General features: G+C 34.4%; 1 long non-coding RNA gene across 1 annotated transcript; it reads right to left on the bottom strand.

The window, feature by feature from the left end:
- Window positions 1-439: 439 nt before the first annotated feature.
- LOC146721013 (uncharacterized) lies at window positions 440-1,919 on the bottom strand. Its single transcript, XR_014925814.1, has 3 exons — window positions 1,436-1,919; window positions 902-1,057; window positions 440-774 (listed from the first exon to the last, which is right to left on the bottom strand). It is a non-coding gene; the product is annotated as an uncharacterized LOC146721013 (long non-coding RNA).
- Between the last annotated feature and the right edge of the window lie 16,366 nt (window positions 1,920-18,285).

The raw sequence follows: 18,285 nt of genomic DNA on the forward strand, positions 1-18,285 counted from the left end.
TAAATACTGCATTTTGTATAATTTTTAAGCTTTATTCTTTTATTTTTCTTTATTTAATTGAATAGATATTAACATCCAATGTAGCATACAGATTAAATTAACAACCAAAAAAATAAATCTTAACTTTGAAATATATTTTTGTTTCTTTTAAATATCAATCAACTGGATTTTGTACTACTATTAATATGAATTCTTTATCTGGTGCCATCATAATTTTATGTTTTTTGCTACGTATGCGCAAGAAAGTTAAATCATTTGTTGGATTCAAGTCACGTACGACAGAACGAGCTTTATCTGACAATTGACTTATCAAACCTGCGTATTGAACTGTTGTCGTATTATCTAATGTTGACTTTATAGGAATACCTAAAACAAATATAATTTTATAAATTTTTGTTTTCAACTTCAAGTAAATCATGTCAATGATCTCATGTAATACCTTCTGCATTCACCACTATTGTTCCAACTACCCTTTTATGAGACTGAATTTGTTTCATAGTTTCTTCAACCTCTTATAAATTATTTCATCGAAATTTATTAATAAAATTTTTATTTTAAATATTCCAATAACGGAAGCAAATCATATGGAATAAATGCGTTCTTTAATTGTAGGCTGCATATGTGGTGGATGACTGTAAGTCCGACAAAATTCCAATATTCCATGGGAATCTATCAAAATCTATATTGTCATACTTAGCCAATGTATTACACAATATATTATGGTATATACAGGCCAGATGCTTGCAATGACACTGAGCAATAAGATCCTTGCCACTACAATCACAATGATAAAAATGATTAAATAAATTTAAAATAAATTTTAAAAAATATATTATTTTGATACAAAGTGTGTGATGAATAATATTTAATTTTGTATATTAATTATTGGATATATATGTACCTGCAATAAGAAAATGCCAGAAAAATTGTAAAATAGTTCCTATAGCACTGATATTAGATTTATCTTGTTAAGCTAATCGAATGCTGCGATGATAACTAGCCATTGCCCAACCCATGCTCACAAGTGAGCTGATAATGCTACCTGCTTGATGTACAACTGAAAAAAATATAGAAGCTAATTAAGAAAATTATTAAAAATATATGCATACTCATACATAGGCATTTATATAATTGAAATATTATTGAAATAATAGCAAAATATCTGATTTTGTATCACAGACTGTAAACTTGCACATAAATTATTATGACAATAAATTTGCAAATAATAACATTAAAATTGAATGTAAAAATTGAAATTGAAAATATCTAACCCCGCACGCTGTCAATATAGCGGAGGGCAACTATTATTAAAAATATATGCATACTCATACATAGGCATTTATATAATTGAAATATTATTGAAATATTATGACCATAAATTTGCAAATAATAACATTAAAATTGAATGTAAAAATTTAAATTGAAAATATCTAACCCCGCACGTTGATTGATTGAAAATATCTAACCCCGCACGCTGTCAATATAGCGGAGGGCAACTATCGCCGTCTGTTGTAAAACGTGCGAGATGGACATTTCCAATACATGCATCTATTTATGTGTTGTGTACGTGTGATATATGTGTGCGCATGTGTTGTATACGTGTGAATACGTGTAGCACGATACTACTATGTTTGCGTGGTCGATGATGACAATGATGACGGGGACGTTTCTTAAAAGAAATTTTTCATATTTCGACTTTGCATTTTTATATCTCTGCTTACAAATCACGTAGAGCAGAAATAAAGACACTTTTATTATATAATTCAAACTCAATCTATCGATTAAGTCTAGTATAAACTCGATTGCTTCAGCCGTTATTGAGAATTCGAAATATTATAAAGACTCAAATGTCCGACTCGCGTTAAGATACACGGTGTCTCGGCTACGTCCTTAACTGGTCGCGAGACACTACCGTGTCTCTTGATTTTATTTATCACGATAACCTCGGTATTGTGCGTGTGATATATTTGCCGATATTATATAAAGTGTTTCGAGAGACGTATCTGGTAACAATTTTCAAACCAATCGATTCGATACTTTACTAATCCTAGAATTACTTTATTAATCCACAGATTTTTCACGTGACGTTTTTATAGTTTATGGCGATTCTACTTATTCTCAGTATAGTTTACAAAGAAAGCAAAACCGAGTAAAAGAAATTATAAGTTCTGTTAATGCACAAAGAGAATTCTCTCTTAGAATTTATAGTATTGAAGGAATTTTATAAGAGTTTCTCTGATTAATATTTACTATGATAAAAATATTAATATCTACCGCAAGAAGATAAAATTTGTCCGATTAATTTTACTATGTACATTATTAATATTTTATTGTGATAAATATTAATCAGGAAAATTCTTATAAAATTCTTCCAATACCGCATATTGTCCGAATTACCATGATTGTTCAGGTAAATTCTAAGAGAAAATTCTCCGTGTAGAATAATTTTTAATACTTTTTGCGATCTTTATGTTGCATCTAAAATGCAAATTTATAAAATCACATGTTAAATCGTTAGTTCCTCGAACTGCATTCCCATTGTCTTATGTTACGATTTATCGATTTATCGCGAGGGCAATTCCGCGCGCGTCCTTTCAATATATATTGATTATACGGTTAAGAGTAATTAGCGTTAATTGAACGGAGAGAGAAGAGTCATCCCAGTTATCGAGTCTGAACGAACGATCGTTTAACGGCCAATTAAATCTCTCGTCAGGTTCTACCAGGGATCGCTGTTATTTGCCGTTGTCTCGTGATTACCAACTATTCTACAACCCTATCCAGCTGTTAAATTGGGCGAAGTCGGGTGAGTGTTACCAAAAAATTATTTTATCAAGCTAGTAGATTGAAGTCGCATATATGGATATCTAATAATTTTTTATCGCAAATATATATATATATATATATATATATATATATATTTTATTCTTTGGCTTATTTTTATCGTACGGAGAGAATTTTCTCTTAGAATTTATACCCTGAAAATCATGATAATCATGAAACAATATATTGGAAGAATTTTGTAAGAGTTTCTCTTATTAAAATATTTACCACAATAAACAATATTAATATGTACATCGTAAATTTTATTATGTACATAATAAAACTTACTAAACATATTTTATATTAAGATAATAACTTTTATATTAAGGTAAGATAAATTCTAAGAGAAAATGCTCTATATGCGATTATATTTTTCAGAGAATTGCAGATTAAAATAAAAATTCTTAATCAATAATTTAAAAAAGTAAATATATGTATATTATGAAGATTAATATTCATATTAATATACTTAAAAATATATAAAAAGTTGTATACAATAAAAACTTTGAGAGAGATGCGATAAAATATTTGACGCGTGGAATAAAGTTTCTATTTCAAGACGTAAACACTTACTTTGAGAATTAAAGTATTTTCAAGCTCTCTATATATATCTCTTCTATTGTCGTATCTAATATACACGGGATTCTGTTCGCGCTAATCGCGTCTGGTCACCGGACGAGTCCTTTGAAACCGTGAAGAAGAGAAGAAAATCCTTCTCGAACGCTTATTTTCATCAAAGCGCTCGTTTCCGATGAAATCTCCGCGTTTTCTTCACTTTCCTTCAGAAATGTAGCCGAGCTTCGCGTCCGACGAGGGATACACAAAAGCATCTTCTTTTATCTCCGTACTTTCTTGTTCTCCATTTCACCAGATTCCTCCTTTTGTCGTCTGCTCGAGTCCCTGACTGCACCTTCCGGTGGAGTCTCTTGTTCCTCCTTTGCTTCCTTTATCGACGCGATATAAATCGATTCGATTTCACGATTCGAATATATAAGGATGTGCGCGAGGATGTTAAAGATGTGAATTTCGCGAGAATGTGAATGACGATACAATATATATGTATGTGTATGTCAAGCTGCGGTCGTAAAGTCAAAGCTTCAAATCTTCAATATTCATTCACCTGTTGAGCTCATTAACAAAACGAATTTATATACTCACGTCTATTCGTCTCAATCGCATTCTTCTACCGTAAACCTTAAATTAAACCGCGGAAATTGCAGGTCTAAAAATTGCACCGGTGACGATTTCCTTTCAATATCCTTCATCGTCGAATATATCTTGAAGTTATTTTTTTCATTATTGATTAATAATATTTTAATCTTAATTTTTCTGAAAAGTACGATCGACAGAAATAAGCCAAATAAATAGAAAAAGGAAAATATATATCCTTTCGAGCAAAAAAATATGAAGATATAAAAAAGGTAAAGATGAGAATATATTATTATACCACAATTCGAGAGAAGATCGATTCGGTGGATTGGTGTGTGAAAAATTGAAAAAATAATCTAGTATCGTGTTTATATACGTGTGGGAGAAAATAGACGAAAATGGAGGGAAAAAATAGCAGTGACAAATAATCCGGTGAAGAAGCGTGATTCGGTTCAGGCGGAAAAATACGTCGTTACAGGCCTGGTGCTCTTTGGCGGTCGTTCTTTCAGAATCTAATTAACTCGCGACGCGCGTTAAAACTCGAATCCATACGAGAGCGCTCGTTTCGAGCGCAAAATATCGCGTTATATCACGCGAGACCGCGCGAATCCGTTGAAATATGCAACGCGCATCGACGCGCGAGACGAGAGTATTCGCGTTTTGATCAACCGGAAATTAGAATTTTAATTTCCGTTACGCGCGTCGCCCGTACACTATACTCTCGTGTCATGTTACGGATCGATCGTCCTTCTCTTGAACTATGGATTTATCCAAAGAAGAAACTGTAGAGAGACATATAGTATATGTATATGCGTGACGCGCGATAGAGAGAATTATATATATATATATATATATATATATATATATATATATATTTAAGAGTTTAACTAGGCTCTGTAATATATAAATATAAATTTAACATATATAAGATAGGCAATAAGAGCCAAATCGCGGATGACAGTGCGTTATTCTAAACGAAACTAAATTTTTTCGTTAGAATTAAATACCTGTGCACAAGGCACCAAATTTTTACTTGGACACGGCCAAGATATAAAATTGGAATAATCTCTACAAGAGATTTTTAATTCCATGTATCCCCTATTCCCCCTAAAGAAATAAAGTGCGAGAGAAAAATATAGATCCGAAAGTCGCAGAATCGGGAATCGAACCCGAGACCTTTCGCTTGCCGGGCGACTGCTCTTCCAACTGAGCTATTCAGATCCTTTCGATTCTATACTTTTCTCTGTTATATATATTAATGTTGGTAAATAAACGCCTTTAAGCCAGCGTGTATAAATTAAGAGTTTAACTAGGCTCTGTAATATATAAATATAAATTTAACATATATAAGATAGGCAATAAGAGCCAAATCGCGGATGACAGTGCGTTATTCTAAACGAAACTAAATTTTTTCGTTAGAATTAAATACCTGTGCACAAGGCACCAAATTTTTACTTGGACACGGCCAAGATATAAAATTGGAATAATCTCTACAAGAGATTTTTAATTCCATGTATCCCCTATTCCCCCTAAAGAAATAAAGTGCGAGAGAAAAATATAGATCCGAAAGTCGCAGAATCGGGAATCGAACCCGAGACCTTTCGCTTGCCGGGCAACTGCTCTTCCAACTGAGCTATTCAGATCCTTTCGATTCTATACTTTTCTCTGTTATATATATTAATGTTGGTAAATAAACGCCTTTAAGCCAGCGTGTATAAATTAAGAGTTTAACTAGGCTCTGTAATATATAAATATAAATTTAACATATATAAGACTGTCATCCGCGATTTGGCTCTTATTGCCTATCTTATATATGTTAAATTTATATTTATATATTACAGAGCCTAGTTAAACTCTTAATTTATACACGCTGGCTTAAAGGCGTTTATTTACCAACATTAATATATATAACAGAGAAAAGTATAGAATCGAAAGGATCTGAATAGCTCAGTTGGAAGAGCAGTCGCCCGGCAAGCGAAAGGTCTCGGGTTCGATTCCCGATTCTGCGACTTTCGGATCTATATTTTTCTCTCGCACTTTATTTCTTTAGGGGGAATAGGGGATACATGGAATTAAAAATCTCTTGTAGAGATTATTCCAATTTTATATCTTGGCCGTGTCCAAGTAAAAATTTGGTGCCTTGTGCACAGGTATTTAATTCTAACGAAAAAATTTAGTTTCGTTTAGAATAACGCACTGTCATCCGCGATTTGGCTCTTATTGCCTATCTTATATATGTTAAATTTATATTTATATATTACAGAGCCTAGTAAAACTCTTATTTATTATATATATTTTTATTTAATTATTTATATAATAATTATATTTTAATATATATTACGCACACGGATAAGAAATATTTTACATTTGCTGATAATATATAAAAATATAAAAATAATGGAAATTAAATTTTACATTAATTTATAATAGTATTATGAGGTAGTTAATACATGAAAATCATATAAGATGAATGCTGTACATCGATTAGCATAATATGATTACAAGTCAATAAATGATTTTGCTAATACATTATTTTGAATAAAAATTAAAAAAATATAAAAACAAAAAAAATGAAATTAATAAATTTTCTTCATTCTTTGTTTTCATCTTCTATTAATTATTTTTTCTATTATTTGAATAAAAGATGTATCGTGTGTAATACATTAAATAGATAGATAATTTATATAAATATGTAATTACGTTTTGAAATTTATATATATATATATATATATATATATATATATTAATTTCAGTATATACATATATATATAAATTATTATTTGTCTATTACATATACGATACACCTTTTATTCAAATAATAGAAAAAATAATAGAAAAAAACAAAGAATGAATAAAATTTATTCATTTCATTTTTATTTGTTTTTATAAAATTTTTATTAAAAATAATATATTAGCAAAATCATTTATTGCGACTTGAAATCATAATATTACGCTAATCGATGTACAGCATTCATCTTATAAGATTTCCATGTGTTACTACCTCACAATACTATTATAAATAAATGTGAAATTTAATTTGCATTACTTTTATATTTTCATATATAATGAGCAGATGTAAAATATTTCTCATTCGTGTGCGTAATATATTGGTTTAAATGCAAGAGAGACAAAGAAAGAATGATACTCTCTCCTTGTCAAGCTGTCAGAATGTTACCACGAAAATTTCCCCATGAGTATAGATCTAGTGAGATTTGTTCATCCCAAATATTACATAAAAAGAAGTTACGTAGCTTCGTGAAATATTTTTTAATATATTCTTTATATTATAAAGCAGGGAGACAAAGAGTCAAATTTTGCATTATTGCTCTTAAAAATTTATAATAAATTAAATACGATCTCGTGGCTAACCCAACCTTACCCGCTGCTAGCTGCGCAGCTGCGCATCTCCCCAAGTTATATTATGAATTTTATATTTATCTTTTTTCCAAAAAATCGATCTTTGTCTCCCTGCGGACAATCCTACTGATTAAGAATATCGTAAATTTAATAAGATTCATTAAGGGTCGGCAGGCGACATGGTAGAGACGCCTATCGGCCGGCCGGGAATTAGAGATTCTTATATTCCAGATATTAGCGAAACTACTGAATGAATCTTATTAAATTTATGATATTCTTAATCAGTAAGCTCATTTGTAGTCCTCTAAAGAGCTATTTTATGAAAAAAAGATAAAAATAAAAATTTTTAATAAACTTGGGGGAATGCACAGCTAGGAACGGGTAAGGTTGGGTTAGCCGCGAGTCCGTATTTTATTTATTATAAATTTTTAAGAGCGAAAATGTAAAATCCGGCCTTTTAGAGGACTGCTTTATTATATAAAGAATATATTAAAAAAAAAATTCACGAAGTTATGTCACTTATTTTATGAAATATCTGGACGATAAGATTCTCACTAGATTCATAAGGAGCAGGGGAAATTTCTGTGGTAACATGCTGACTGCTTGACAAGGAGAGAGCATCATTCCATCTTTGTCTCTCTTACATCGCATATGTAGTAGCGTCCATGTAGGTACAAACACTAATACGTGAGCACACGGATGCAAATATTGAGAGATAATGTCAGCAAAAAGGCTATCATATTATTTTTATTTTTTTGTATATGTATGCATATGTAAATAAAGAACAAAAATAAAAACTATTTTAAATAATAAGAATCTATTTGTGTGTGTGTGTGTGTAATTAAAAATTAATAAAAAAATTAAAAAATCAATTTATATACCATATATTTTTTTTATATCATATAAAAAAATCCTAGAAATGTACTTAAATTTTTTGTAGATCCTCGATTTTTTTCATTGCTTCTAAACATTCAGCTAAAAGAGCAGTTGAGACTATTCGAATAAAAAATATGTTATCTTATTTTTTGCAAATAATATAATATATTTTTTATTTAGGAGTCCAAAAATATATGTTACGCATAAGTTATTTATAATTTTCGTTCAAATTAAGAGAATATTGTATTGAATATATTGTAATGCATATACACATTAATTTTCATTAATTTACTTGTTTAACAAAAACATGGTTTTTTGATAATAATTTAAAATTATTTCTGCTCAGTGATTTTTAAATAGCCGCAGTATATTGACGGTGCAAAGGTAGCATAATCAATTGTTTTTTAAATGAAAACTGGAATGAAGGAATTGATTAAATTAAAGCTGTTTTAATTTGTAGATTTAAAATTTAAATTTTAAGTTAAAATTCTTAAAAGAAATTATGGGACGAGAAGATTCTATTAAATTTAATATAATTTTTATATTTAAGGAAATAAATTTTATTTTAATGATTATATTTTATTGGGAGGATAATTAAATAAAATGAACTTTAATTTAAAGATAATTTTAACATTAATTAATGAAATTTTTATAAAGGATTGATTATTAAATTAAGAAACATTTTTTTTTTATAATAATTATTATAAAAATTAATTACCTTAGGGATAACAGCGTAATATTTTTAGAAAGATCATATTAATAAAAATGATTGCGACCTCGATGTTGAATTAAAATAAAAATTAAATGAAGAATATAAATTTAACGTATAAGACGGGCAACAAGAGCCAAATCGCGGATGACAATGCGTTATCCTAACGAAACTAAATAATTTTTCGTTAGAAAGAAATACCGGTGCACAAGGCACCAAATTTTTACTTGGACACGGCCAAGATTTTAAATATGAAATAATCTCATATTTTGAGATTTAATTTCAATACCCCTTTAACCCCCCTACGGAAAATAAATAAATGAATGCAAGAGAAAAATATAGATCCGAAAATCGCTGAATCGGGAATCGAACCCGAGACCTTTCGCTTGCCGGGCGACTGCTCTTCCAGCTGAGCTATTCAGATCCTTTCGATTCTATACTTTTCTCTGTTATATATATTAATGTTGGTAAATAAACGCCTTTAAGCCAGCGTGTATAAATTAAGAGTTTAACTAGGCTCTGTAATATATAAATATAAATTTAACATATATAAGACTGTCATCCGCGATTTGGCTCTTATTGCCTATCTTATATATGTTAAATTTATATTTATATATTACAGAGCCTAGTTAAACTCTTAATTTATACACGCTGGCTTAAAGGCGTTTATTTACCAACATTAATATATATAACAGAGAAAAGTATAGAATCGAAAGGATCTGAATAGCTCAGTTGGAAGAGCAGTCGCCCGGCAAGCGAAAGGTCTCGGGTTCGATTCCCGATTCTGCGACTTTCGGATCTATATTTTTCTCTCGCACTTTATTTCTTTAGGGGGAATAGGGGATACATGGAATTAAAAATCTCTTGTAGAGATTATTCCAATTTTATATCTTGGCCGTGTCCAAGTAAAAATTTGGTGCCTTGTGCACAGGTATTTAATTCTAACGAAAAAATTTAGTTTCGTTTAGAATAACGCACTGTCATCCGCGATTTGGCTCTTATTGCCTATCTTATATATGTTAAATTTATATTTATATATTACAGAGCCTAGTTAAACTCTTAATTTATACACGCTGGCTTAAAGGCGTTTATTTACCAACATTAATATATATAACAGAGAAAAGTATAGAATCGAAAGGATCTGAATAGCTCAGTTGGAAGAGCAGTCGCCCGGCAAGCGAAAGGTCTCGGGTTCGATTCCCGATTCTGCGACTTTCGGATCTATATTTTTCTCTCGCACTTTATTTCTTTAGGGGGAATAGGGATACATGGAATTAAAAATCTCTTGTAGAGATTATTCCAATTTTTTACTTGGCCCGGGCCCAAAAAATTTTTGGGCCTTGTTACAGTAAATTTTAAATTTTAACGAAAAAATTTTTGTTTTTTTAGAAAACGCACGTCTCCCGATTTGGCCTTTTTCCTATTTTTATATAATATTATTAATGAGCCGTGCCGTCACGGATCGGACCAATCATCATCCACGCTGTCACGCTGGCATCACCTGCAGCTGATGCGAGACCATTTTTGGCAGCGGTGGTCGGCTGAGTACGTGCACGGGCTCAACCCCCGCACCAAATGGGTCAAGGCCGAGGCCGCACCTCACGTCGGGGACCTTTGCATCATCCGCTCGGAGCTCACCCCTCCGACTCGATGGCCTCTTGCAAGGATCACGAGACTGCATCCCGGGACGACGGTGTCGTCCGCGTGGTCTCAGTACGCACCGCCACATCCGAATTCGTACGCCCGATCGTTAAATTGGTCATGCTCCCGGGCGCGGATCGTATTCCGGACACGAATAACGCGGACACGCCGTCCGCCGGCACGTAACACATCACTCATCAACGTTCGACACTCATTCACGAGATTTATCACATCATGCACTGTATCATTTGTCACACCTCATTCTCATCATGCACCACCGCACCGCACTTGCAATTGTTCCATAATCACCACACTGCACTACACGTTCGTCATTTCACATCAAACATACACTCGTTACTGTCTCAGCTGATCATCACATTCCACGCGATCACCACGTGTTTCCGCGGCTCAGCTGATCGATTCAAATTACACGCGATCATCACGTGAATCTCGCCGCGCCGGCGCGCCTGCCCCACCATCGATCACTATCGACTTGCGATTCCGCGACCGAAATACCACAAACATGTTGTCACTGCGCGACAAGGCGGGCGGGAATGTTTGAAACGCATAATAGAAAACTACATGTGTAATAAAATATTATATCTTAAATAGAATATTCTAGAATATTCGCTTCCGATCGCAAGTCAACAGGCATATCGTTTTTATATGTTTTTTTTTTGGAAAACATATCGCGACACAAATTATCCTGTCGTACAAAAACACGCTCGAAATATAAACAATTAACGGTGTCGCAACCGTTCCGCCGAATAATTATATTTTAATTGAGCATGCGCGGCTTCTCACGGGCGCCTCGTTTCGCCAATAATCATCGTGACCGCCAGCTCGCGCATGCTTTCTAACAGCCGTTGTTCTGTCAATTTTGACAGCGGCCAATTACGCGTAATACGCTCAGATCACCTCGCGCAACTTTAAAAAGACGCAAAATTATTGGCGCTTCACACGAAGGTGGGTTCCGCTCCGAAAATTATAAAAGAGGAGCTCACACCCCGCTTGTGAGCTTTATCGCTTTTCCGTCGTGAAAACATATCGCAACCGCTTATCAGATACACCGCAAAATTCGTTGTCGACCGCCGCTATTCCGCATTTTGATTTTGATTCCGATTTCACTGTAAAATAATTAAAGTTTTGTAATAAGTTTGTTATAGTATTTTGTCAATACGTGTGTGATATTATTAAAGTCCTTGGTTTACAAAAAACTGACTCAGCCTTTGTGCAGCGCGATCCCCTGCTCACGCAGCGCGTTCGTGAACAATGATACTTTTTATTCGGTTATCAGCAAACACAGAACGTTGTTTAACCATGATTTTGACGGGTCAAATGTGTCCATTTTACATAACAAAGTACATGTAAAAAAGAGAGAGATAAGCGAGATGATTTTCATCAAAAAACAAAAGAATTCCATTAATTTGCAAAGGGACACTGAAAACTTAAATGATATGTACGATATTATTTTAAATTTATTTTAGATATCGGTATTTTATTAATTTTAATATCTCCTATTTTATTTTATTTCTGTTTTTATTTAAGTAGAGTTTATGTATAATTTGTTTTTACCATTTATAAAGTGTTTTAGAAGCGTTCCTATGTTTATATATTTTGTTTATTTAATTTTATTTTATTCGGTTGACTTCTATTTTTCTATTTTTCTTTTTAATTGTGTTATTTATTCGAGAGCTTGTCTGTGTGTCGGTTTAATGTAAAGTTATATGTCAAAATGAACACTGCTGTTCTTTTATTACTTTCAAGTTTGTCATATTCTGATCGGTTACAACAAACAGATACTATAATCATTTAGTTTACCATGTACTTTAAATTAACAGGTATTTTTTAACACTTTCTTATATGTATGATTTTCTGTCCGATTTTTACTGGTATTTTTGTTTTTTTTTAACTGTGATGTATAATTTAATTTTTGTAGCCTGAAGAGGACCCAATTCGGGGTCGAAACGTTGCGTCTTTTTAATAAAAGATTTTTCACCTTAGCCAGTGTCGGTCAATCAATTCTTTTTTATCTTTATTTCAAAATTTCAACTGGCAATTGGATCACTTTTTTGTTATATAAATATATATAATTTTATATTAATAATTTTATAAAATTTTTATATAAAATAATGTCTGAGATATAGCTGTATAGCTTATCGTTTCTATTAATATTGTATTATTATATTAATAGTATTTTATCATATAATAATTTATAATATTTTATTATATATTATACAACAGTATTTTTAATTATATTATATTATATATTATATTATATATTTATATATTATTTTATTAATTATTAAAAATAACACAAAATTTTTCATTAAATAAATTTAAGATTTTCTTTTTAGAAAGTACTTCACAGAATAAACAAATTATAAAACTTTAAACATATTAAGAATATTAAGTCGGCTTCTTAAATTTTAAAAACACAATATACACCTCCTTTATCTCGGCCAATAGAGCCACACGCGATGTTATTGCGACAATTAAGAAAGAAAATTTGGAAACTAAGGAATTTGTATCCTATGGTTGGGATCTCAGAAATTCCCCTTGTTTCCTCTCTTAACTTCCCGATTCAGCCGACTTTCGGACCAATATTTTTATCGTCTATTTCTTTACAGGGGAAGTTAAGAGAGGAAACAAGGGAATTTCTGAGATCCCAACTGTTAGATATGCGTGAGATTATTAGATTTGCGCGCTTTAATTAATACGCGCACGCGTGTAGGCTCCGCGAATAAGCTCGCGACACGTGCGTGACGGTAGCGACTTCGAGGAGACAAGGAAGAGGTCTCAAGGGGGGAGCTCGAAGGAAGGAGAGATATAGAAGCGCCCGAGTGACACACACGCGGAGAACATTGTACACGTGTAACGGACTTTCTGTTTAAAGTAAATCCAATTCGAATATACTGAAGATAGTTATTTGGTGATCCTCTCATACACAACAAATTTGGCGACGAGGATGGGATCATTCTAATCTCGCGTACGTAGAAATATTTATTCGTACAAGACGTATATTCGTCGCTGCGGCGGATTCGGCTAATCGGTGCGTGATCGCCACGTGCTCCGGGCTGAACGGCTCATGCTACGTGATACAAGGATAACGGCGACACTGTCGTACGAGGACGTAAGCCAAAATCCAAAGTGCGGAGCAAAAGTTTTAAAACCGCTTAGGAGCAGATCATGGCACAGGCTACCATACCTGGATCTCTCGCAATCAAAGCATTTGACCCGGCGAATACGACATGGAAAAGATGGCTGCAACGCCTTCAAGGAGCTTTTATGATTTTCGGAATCAAAGATCAGGCTAGGGTCCCGTATTTGCTGCATTACGTGAGGCCCACGGCATTTGATATGCTAAATGATCGACTTGATCCGGTCGATCCTTTCACTGGTCGATACGATGACTTAGCGAGAATACTACAAGAATATTACGCGCCGGCACCGCTGGAAATCGCAGAGAATTTTACTTTCCACCAGCGGAAACAGCAAAAGGATGAGTCTGTACAACAATACGTTGCCGCATTACGGAAACATAGCATACATTGTAAGTTTGGCGACTACCTTAACACGGCACTACGGAATCAACTGGTTTTTGGACTGCGCAATAAAAAGGCTCAGAGTCGGCTGCTAGAAAAGACTGACCTGGACTTCGATGAGGCTGTCAGGATTGTGGTTACAATGGAACTCTCCGACAAGAGCTCAGCGCAGATGAAGGAGACGAGTGCAGAGGCAGCCGGCGTGGCGTATCGGCAGGGAAGAAACCTCCAAGGAAAAATGCAGGTGATAAATGGCCGAAGCAGGAGGCCACGAGATTCGATAATTCTAGACAGGCTAGTAAAGATAATAAACAGTACAAAAATACTAATGTAAAATGTTTTAGGTGCGATAAAGGCCATTTGGCAAATAAATGTAATATAGACAGGAGCGTACATTGTCATAGCTGTGGGAAACTGGGGCACTTATGTGTGGTCTGCTTCAAGAATACGTCTTCCACTAACAATTTAGAAGAAATGCTTAGTTTGGAGCATGCGAACTATCGCGACTTTCTGTTGTCAATGGAAATTGAAAGAAAAAAAGTCGAGTTCGAGTTAGACAGTGGAGCGGCGGTTACAGTAATGAGTGAGTCTGAAGCGATCAAACTTTTCCCAACAGCGACCATTCGTCATACGAATTTGCGCTTAATTTCGTTTTGCGGGCACGCGCTTAAATGTAAGGGATATATTACAGTCAGAGCTAAGTACAATAATTCAATTGTAAACGATTTGAATATTTATTTAATAAGCGGAGTCAGAAAGCCATTATTAGGACGCAAATGGATTAGGCAATTTAATGGGCACGTTTTTTTTAGCCTGTAATGCTCAGGTAAATACTGTAACAGTAGACGCAAAAAGTAAGCTACAAGCGATATTAGAGAAGTATCGAAACATTTGCTCTTCAGAATTTGCTTCAATTAAAGGCATACAAGTGCACTTGAAGTTAAAAAAAGACGCGTCCCCGATTTTCATGCGAGCTCGACCAGTTCCTTTTAAATTACAAATGTTGGTTGAAAAGAAGCTAGATACATTAGAACAAACGGATATTATCGAGAAAGTAGAGTCGTCTAAGTGGGCTACACCCATCGTTCCAATTTTGAAAAAGAATGGCAAAATTCGTATTTGCGGTGACTACAAAGCTACGCTAAATCGGCATTTAATAGTTGACGAGTACCCTTTTCCTGCAGTTAACGAGCTATTCATGAAACTTGCCAATGGAAAAAATTTTCCAAAATTGACTTGAAACAAGCGTATCTACGACTAAAAATAGCACCCGAGGATCGCGAGTTGCTAACGATCAGCACAAGTAAGGGACTTTTCAAAGTAAATCGTATGATGTACGGAATTGCGCCCGGTCCGACCATATGGCAACGCGAAATAGAAAACATTTTACAAGAAATACCGGGCGTTGCAATTTTCTTTGACGATATTGTAATTACGGGCAGTACGGATACGGCGCATTTAACACGACTTGAGGAAGTACTAAGTAGATTACACAAGTTCAATGTTCGAATAAATTTAGAGAAATCGAAATTTTTTTTAGATAAAGTTGATTATTGCGGTTACGTAGTCGATAGGGTAGGTGTTCATAAGGACAATAGGAAAATCGAATCAATACAGAATATGCCACGGCCTAAAGATGTGTCAGAAATACGAGATTTTACAGGCATGATAAATTACTACGGTAGATTTATACCAAATTTAAGTTCTATTTTACATCCTTTAAATAAGTTATTGCAAAAGGGGGTACGTTATGTATGGTCTAAAGAATGCGAAACGGCGTTCAACAAGGCTAAAGCGGCGTTTACAAGTAAACAAATGCTGGTTTATTTTAACCCGAAATTACCGTTGGTTTTAGCAACCGACGCGAGCTCGTACGGAGTCGGAGCCGTGCTGTCACACCGATATCCTGATGGATCTGAGAAAATTATTCAATTTGCGTCACAAACATTTTCAAAAGTACAATCAAAATACTCCCAAATTGACAAGGAGGCATTTGCAATTATTTTTATGTGTTAAAAAGTTTGTTCAATTTCTATACGGAAACAAGTTCACGTTAGTAACAGATCATAGACCGCTTGTGCAAATTTTCTCGCCTTCTCAGAGTCTGCCTATCTATTCAGCGATGCGCATGCAGCACTATGCAATATTTCTACAAGGATTTAATTACGAAATTGAGTACCGAAAATCTGAGAGGCATGCAAATACGGATTACTTATCCAGACTCCCCGTGGACGCGCCACAAACGGTAGCGGATATGGTAGATGCGTATCAATTGGAAATAATCGAAACCTTACCTGTAACGGCGGGTAGAATAGAGATAGAAACACGAAAGGATAAAACAATAAGAGAATTACTAGAAGCATTACAGACCGGAAAATTAATACACAAATTAAAGCGTTTTAATATCGAGCAAAACGAGTTTAGCTTACAAAACAATGTAATTATGCGTGGATCGCATGTCTACATCCCAAAAACGTTACAAGCAGAAGTATTAAACGAATTGCGTTCAGAACACTTTGGAGTAGTAAAAATGAAACGGTTGGCTTATAGCCATTGTTGGTGGCCAGTCATTGATAATGACATAGAAAATTTGGTACGGAATTGTGCAAACTGTAATAGTCATAAGAACAATCCTCCAAAGGTGGAAGTACATTTATGGGAAGCGCCATCAACGCCAATGCAACGCGTACATATTGATTTTGCGGGGCCAATTTTAGGAAAAATGTTCTTGCTCATGGTTGATGCTTTTTCAAAATGGCCCGAGGTACATATAGTCAAAGACACTACTGCAAAAACTACAATTGCAAAGTGTCGAGAAATGTTTGCAGCATACGGATTAGTATAGTAACCGATAACGGTAGAACTTTTGTTTCTTCGGAATTTAAAAAATTTTTACAAATAAATGGAATTAAACATAAACTTCACCCTTTAATCCTGCAACAAACGGTCAAGTAGAATGTTTTGTTCAAACGTGCAAACAAGCATTAAAGCAAATGAAGTGCGAAGCTACAAATATTAATTTTGCATTAAACAAATTATTATTACAATATAGGACAATGCCGCATGCGTCAACTAACAAAACCCCAGCGGAAATGTTCCTTAATCGAAAAATATCCACTAGATTAAGAGCGGCAGTGTGGCTTAGTGGTAGAGCGCCAGACTCGCAGATCGCGGGTTCGATTCCACTGAAGTCATGTAAACATAGAAATATTTTTCCGCGCTGCGCTCTCACCACTGGGATCGGGGAGATCTCGGTGGGAAAACTGGGCTCACGTCTTTCGGAAGAGACGTTAAACAGTAGGTCCAAAAAGGTTAGAGAAAGGAGGAGGAAAGGATAGAATTGGAAAAAGAATCTGTAAACCTCGAGGGGACACAGTAAAAATTCCTAAAAAAAAAAAATCCACTAGATTAGACCTAATGATTTCGCTAAACAGTAATTTAAATACTCAGTATGATACTACAGAAAATGTAAAGACATTTGCATGCGGAGAGAGAGTTGCGTGTCGGAATTACTCCGGGGGAGAAAAATAGAAGTTTGGTGTAGTGTCGGCAAGAAAAGGGAAACTGCATTATACAATTCGTTTAGACAATGGCCGCTCTTGGGAAAGACACGTCGACAAATCAGATGCGCAAAATCGGAAAAGATACTCCTACAAGTTGTTTAGAAAACGACCATTACTATTGGGATTTTGAACAGTCTCGGGAACCGGTACGCCCGAATAGTCCTGTAACGCCAGATACGGAGAATACTTCGGAGATGCTTGAAAATGTTGCGTCAGTTTCCTCACAGACCAACCAAGATGTTAATAGGGAAACTACATTAGAAACTCAGCGTCGCTCTGCTAGGACTAGGAGACGCCCAGATTTCTTTTCCGAACGTACAGCGAAGTAGAAGCTTTTGCTAACAAGAGAGGGTGTTAGATATGCGTGAGATTATTAGATTTGCGCGCTTTAATTAATACGCGCACGCGTGTAGGCTCCGCGAATAAGCTCGCGACACGTGCGTGACGGTAGCGACTTCGAGGAGACAAGGAAGAGCTCTCAAGGGGGGAGCTCGAAGGAAGGAGAGATATAGAAGTGCCCGAGTGACACACACGCGGAGAACAGTGTACACGTGTAACGGACTTTCTGTTTAAAGTAAATCCAATTCGAATATACTGAAGATAGTTATTTGGTGATCCTCTC

This window comes from Nylanderia fulva, unplaced genomic scaffold (genome assembly GCF_048542155.1).
Source record: "Nylanderia fulva isolate GAGA-0341 unplaced genomic scaffold, ASM4854215v1 Scaffold566, whole genome shotgun sequence".
NCBI classification, from domain to species: Eukaryota; Metazoa; Arthropoda; class Insecta; order Hymenoptera; family Formicidae; genus Nylanderia; species Nylanderia fulva.